At 41.6% G+C, this 5,938-nt stretch overlaps 1 long non-coding RNA gene across 1 annotated transcript; it reads left to right on the top strand.

Annotated features, from left to right (window-relative positions):
• The first annotated feature begins 2,669 nt into the window (after nucleotides 1-2,669).
• Nucleotides 2,670-5,460, top strand: LOC120407514. Its single transcript, XR_005600083.1, has 3 exons — nucleotides 2,670-2,790; nucleotides 2,977-3,113; nucleotides 5,338-5,460. It is a non-coding gene; the product is annotated as an uncharacterized LOC120407514 (long non-coding RNA).
• Nucleotides 5,461-5,938: the final 478 nt, after the last annotated feature.

Here is a 5,938-nt window from a genome sequence, read left to right as displayed (position 1 = left end):
GTCCCAGTCACGGATCCAAGTTCCATTGTGTTAAGCATTGTGCAACCCCATAACAAAAAGAGACTCAGTTCTTTGGGTCAGGCACTAAGTAGGGTTCCACAGGGCTGCAGAGGGAAAAGGTAGCTTAGAAACTGGGCCATAGAACTTATAATCAGGAGATCCTGCTGTACTGGGTGACGTTGACTTTAGGGTAGAGAGCCTGCACAAGGCCCAGGTGTCTCATTTGGAAGTGATGCACGCAGCCTACTAGTCTGGTGAGGCTAACTCTTTTCTTGCAGGCTGTAGAGTTGCTCCACAACTGCTGAGTTTGTCTATCCTCTTACTCTTAGGGTGGAAATGATGGGATCCACCTAGCCACCCACACCACTTCCCCCGAGCTGAACAGGGTTCCCTGTAGTGGTGTACTCCATAAGATGTAGGATTTCTCTATGCATGAGGCAATCTGCACCATGGAGATTTGTCCCTTCATGTGGTGCTTGGGTAGTGTCTAAGGCCTTGTATATGTCTTCTGAAGTAAGTTCAAGTTTATCCTAATGTTTGTAAAGTTCCTTGATTAGAAAGTGTTACAGGTGTGCAAAATAGTACGTGTTGATGCACTCATGGAATTAAAATCCGAATGCAAAAACTTTCCCATTCCTCACTCATTCCCATCCTCAGTCTTAAAAAGTCAAACCAGGAGAAAACCAAAAAGCATGTAACTAACGAAGTTGTGACAATTCTTTACCATATTATTTTATTTGTACATTCTATACCTGCCCCTATCTTTATCTATTTTGTCTTTTAGATTATAAGATCACAGGGGTGTGGGGCTGTCGCTATCTCTGTAGAGCAGAGGTTCTCAAACTGTGGTCCATGGACTACCAGTGGTCCGCAAGCTCTATTCAGGTGGTCCATGGATAGTTCCCCTAAGGTGCACGCCTGGGCAGCCACACATGAGAAAACAAAAGGCCACCCACCTAATTAGTGAAGCCACGCAGGTGATGGCCTTAGGGGGTATAAGGGTTAGGTGTGAAGGGGCAGAGGGGTGAGAAGAGGGGGTGGAGGGAATTTGGGACATGCAGGGCTGCAGCAACCAGAGAAAGAGGTGACTTTCCCCAGCTCCAGGGCTGCGGCTGCCGAGGAAAGACAGCCCTCCTTCCCAGCCTCAGCTCTGTGGCCGTTGTGGCGGTGGAGAGACCCCCACTCTTTCCCAGCCTCAGCTCAGGGGCTGCTGCAGCAGGGAAAAGAGGGAGAGACCCCCCTCCTTCCCAGCCCCAGCTCAGGGCTGCCACAGATGAGGGGAGAGGGCACATCCATCACATTAGAAAGGTAAGACTACTGATATTAAAATGAGTTGTGTGCTTTTATTTGTAGAACAAAAAATGTTAATTATTATTACATTTTTTTAATATGGCGCTTTTATCCAAAGCACTTTACAGTAGTTAGCTAATGGTACAAACAACATTTGGAAAGATCATTAAGTGGTCCATCAAGACCCTCAGCAATTTTCAAGTGGTCCACGAAAAGAAAAGTGTGAGAATCACTGCTGTAGAGCATCCAGCACAATAGGGTGCTGATTTTGACTGAGTCCCTTGCATAGTACCATAATATAAACGTTTACTACTACTACTATATAGTACTATGTGCTTATTTTTCAACTGGGACCCACACCCTACTCTTGTCCTATTTTGGGTTTATAAATCATCAGAGCCTTGTTTATTGGGCTGGAGTTTTTCCTCGTTCTGCCATACTTTGTGTTTAATTTCATGCATTAAAAGGTGCTGAAAGTTGTCAGAAGTAATAAGACTGTAGTCATGTTATCCTAGTGCCATTTACAGAGTCAAAGCTGTGTGCAAAGTGAATTTCTTTCCTCTGACAGGACCACACATCCATCTCTTCCCATCAGCTCATTGATGCAAAGAGACGGTGACAAATCAAGTTCCCATGTAATTACAGAAACTAAAATGTGCAACATCCTTCAGACAATTATTTCTTTTTCTCTGTGTATTTTTCCCTTTGTTTTCCCCCTCCACCCTGTTAGAAATCAAACCAGGTACTCTTTGTTTAGACATTCTGTTCAGCCCTTGCACCAGCTCTGCATATGTTAAACTGCATTCAGATATGGATATGGGCTTCCCCTGCGATCTCGATGGCTACAGTCTCACATTTAAAAGAGAATTAGTCACAAAGACTCACCATGGAAATAAAACAGCCAGTTGGTTTGCATGTTAGTGCAGTTAAAGTAGTAAAGCAAAGTTTTTAAAAAGGCAAAGTGAATATAAGAAATTGGGAACAGTAATTAGAAAGAAACAATTTCAAAGTGCGTAGGGGAACCAAACTAACTGACTATAGTATGTGAGCAGGAAAGGCAGCCCAGTAGCTATTCAGTCCTCTTCCTTGACTTCTCTTTGCCCTCCTCTCTGATACCCTGAGTGAGAAACAATCTAATCTGGGGTTAAGAAAGGGTCATTTGGCTAATGTCCAGGTGTCCAGTTAACTAAACTACTAGGGCAGTAGGTTGACTCCTGTTTTAAATTAGTGAGGTTTTTTTTGACAGTTGCTAACTTGGGAGTTAGAGGGCTGTGATGAAGTTTCACATTTTTCTAAGTGCTATTGGCCTCCTCCCCAGCCTAGTGAGCCCCCAGACATTTTAACTGTGTTCTGTTCTCACCCAGAATGTTTTTTGTTTGGAGTTTCAAGTGATGGATGGATGTGGCATAAAAACACCTACAATATCACAGAAACAGACTGAACAAGAGAGGATTAGAGGCAACCAGCTGGCTGGAATTTAATTGGCAGAGTTCAGCCAATGTAAGTAACCTTGCCAAGATCTAGTCTTGTGTTAGGTCATCTGTTTCCTCCTAGCTAAACGTATCTTGGATATTTATAGTCGTAAATGAATTATTTTTCCTTACAATCTTGCCACTTCTGGTATTTGAATGTCAGTCAGGAAAAAAAATAAGGAAAACTCTCATGTATTTTTCCTTCTCTCTTCAGATGGAAAAAAAAATTGGAAGGAAAACACGTTTTGTCTTTCCAGAAGAAAATAAAGTTTAACAGCCTGCCTATTTTTCAGTAAAAAGAAAACACACACCCTTTAAAGAAACATTTTTATGTGGTTAAGTGCTAATGAGGTATTGTGCATTCTTAAATTGACCTGTATAGTATGCATAAAAATAGGCCACGCTAGTGATGGAAAATCTAATGGGGGGAAGTCGGTTGGCTTACCTGGGCTGAAGGGAAATTTATCTAAGCACTACTCACTGCAGCCAGAGACGAGGGAGCTTGTGGTACTTTGAACCTGCAGTTTTAAACAATGTTAATAAGCAGTGAATGTTTGCTATGCTTATCTGAATGAAACATCTAAATCATTTGAGCTTTGTTAAGCTCTAGCTTCTATCTATTTTTTCTAAATATTAAGGACTAAAGGCCCTATCCAGCAGCAGTTCCTAGAATCAGGTCATACTGAAGATAATGGGAGAACTCTCATTGACAATTTGATCAGAACCTCATTGTGCGGGCTTTAGTTAAGGTGTTTTTATACAGAGTATGAAATTTCAGTGAAGACTTGGCAACATGCAGGACTTAGTCTTGCAGCCCTTACTTATGCGAGTAATCTTTACTCATGCTCTACTTTATTAGACCCCCAATTATCTCTCTCACATATTTACCCATTTGTTTCTTTGGGTGTTCTGTATTCATGAGTGTTCCCCTCCTCTGATTACTGTGTGTTGCCATCTCATGGTGCTGATCTCCATAGCTGCACCTCTTTCTCTCCTTTGTAGTGTGTCACCCCCTAAATGCTACACAGAACATCGTTTTCCTCACTCTAGTTTACATAGGCTAGAATCTATGTTGTTAAGCTGCAAAATGTGGTTTCTTATATACTGAGTTGTATAAAGTACAGTGCAACTTCCCACTTCAAATGCTTTAGACCAACCACAGAACTTGTGTGATTACATGAAAGGCATAAGTTAGCCCCTTTTAAAAGGACAATTTCAAGGTATTTAAAATATTTTCAGTGATATTTTTCCAGATTTTTTATTAATCCTTTGGAATCCTGAAACTAATTTGTTTCCTAGCTATTCCTCCCCTCCCCTCCCCACACCCTTCCTGCCTCCCAGTCCAGTCTGAAGACAAATTTATGATGGTGGGTTTTTTCTGAGTATGGAGCTGGTGGTGGCAGTATTTTTCTTTCTTAACTTTCAGGGGGGAAAAACACTTTAATTAGTAGATGGAGCTAATAAAAATCAAGAGAAAGGTCAAATATTTGGCCCACCAACATAATCTGTGTTCCCTTTAAGAGGAGCTGAACTTGCTGCAGTCTAGAATAGTGAGTGACCAATACAAGCGAGCAGAGATCAAATAGAGAAAACTGAACCAGATATTCTTTTCAGTAAAGTATTCCTGTAAGGTACTTCTTTTACCTGTCTTGAAGAGGTTTCTCTTTCTTCTGATGATTTATTCTGGGTACCGTATGTGTGTACAAAGTTTCTGCATCAACAGCCAGAACAGTGGCCTAGACTGCACCTCTATTGATTACTGTCCTCCTAGCCTCAGGAGAACCACTTGTCACTGTGTACAGACTATGATGTTTACTGCTGCAGTGGAAAAATAACCTTAGCTGTTGCAAAACATTTTCCAGTGATTTAAGGCTATAGAATTCTAGCAACTCACTGTTATAATGAGCTGTGGGGTTTTTCACTTGGAATTTTCAGGATATGCCCTTGAATTATTTATATCTAGAGCAGATACCTGCTTGTAACGATTTCCCATTTTGGCAGCCCTGTCAGTGACGTTACAGCTGATGAAAGCACTTGCCTCACTCTTAGGACAGCCAATGCAATACCATTTCTGATCAATGAAGTCTGTGCTCCTTTAAATGGATAGATTTTTGGTCGTCACACAGAGAGATGCTGTTCAGTTGTTCACGCAAGTGCCTTTAATTCCAGTGTTCTCCTCAAAGACTGAAATTTAATGAACAAATGTGTGTGTGGAGGAAGAAAAACAAACAATGCAAAACAACCTCCACCCCCATATACACTGTCAAAGTACAGTTCTGTGCTGGCAAACAAACCATTCTGCCTCTTCCCTCCCCCCGAATAAAAAGAAACATTACATGTTTGAGTAGATAACAAGAGGTACCATTAGGATACAGAAAATTGAAAACCTAGACTCCAGTAAAATGCACACCCAGGGGAATTAGTAATGGCTTCTCCATGTTTTAGCAGAATACTTCCTTTTTATGCACCTAGCAAACAGTGTTCACAAACAACAGTGAAGAACAGAAGCTATGATTTATATTTATGGACAGGTATACATGCTCCCCTGACCTCCTGCTGCTTTTCTCGCCCTCAGCACCAGAAGCAATTTATGGAGACCAGCCTAAATAAACATTAAGGAGTCAAGGCCACAAACTGACAGCAAGGAAAATCAATGGCTCCAGAAACCAGCTAGTAGGATCAATAAAAGAGATTAGGCATCACAAGCTAGTGTGGGGCACTTACAGGTAAATGTGGCTTACACTTCATCTGACAGGGTTCTCTCAGCATCAGGATAAAAGCTGTCATATAAACAGAAGCACACTGAGTAGCCAGTGCAAGACGCTCCTTAGCTGCAAACACTAAGTGCTGACCTCTGAAGGAAGGAGATATATACTGGGGCTGCAGGGAATTTCCAATTGCTTTTCCGGAGTCATCTCACACACCTGTGCATTTGCCCATAGGAATAGTTTCAGATGCTGGTTTTGCAGAGATCGCTGCTTTTTCTTTTCTTTTTCTTTCTTTTTTTTTTTTTTTTTGCCTTCCTGGATTTTTTTTTTCCAAAGCCCTCCCTGATAATTCCCTCTCTATACATTCCTCTGTATAACCTGTTCAGGTGCATGTTATGGTGAGTCAGGAAACTTCGACTGAGTTCTGCTCAGCACTGACACATTCTATCAGATTTAGCTGAGGGGTAG

This window comes from Mauremys reevesii, linkage group 6 (genome assembly GCF_016161935.1).
Source record: "Mauremys reevesii isolate NIE-2019 linkage group 6, ASM1616193v1, whole genome shotgun sequence".
Lineage (NCBI taxonomy): Eukaryota > Metazoa > Chordata > Testudines > Geoemydidae > Mauremys > Mauremys reevesii.
The sequence above is the reverse complement of the archived record's forward strand: the minus strand, read 5'-3'. Positions and strand labels throughout refer to the sequence as shown.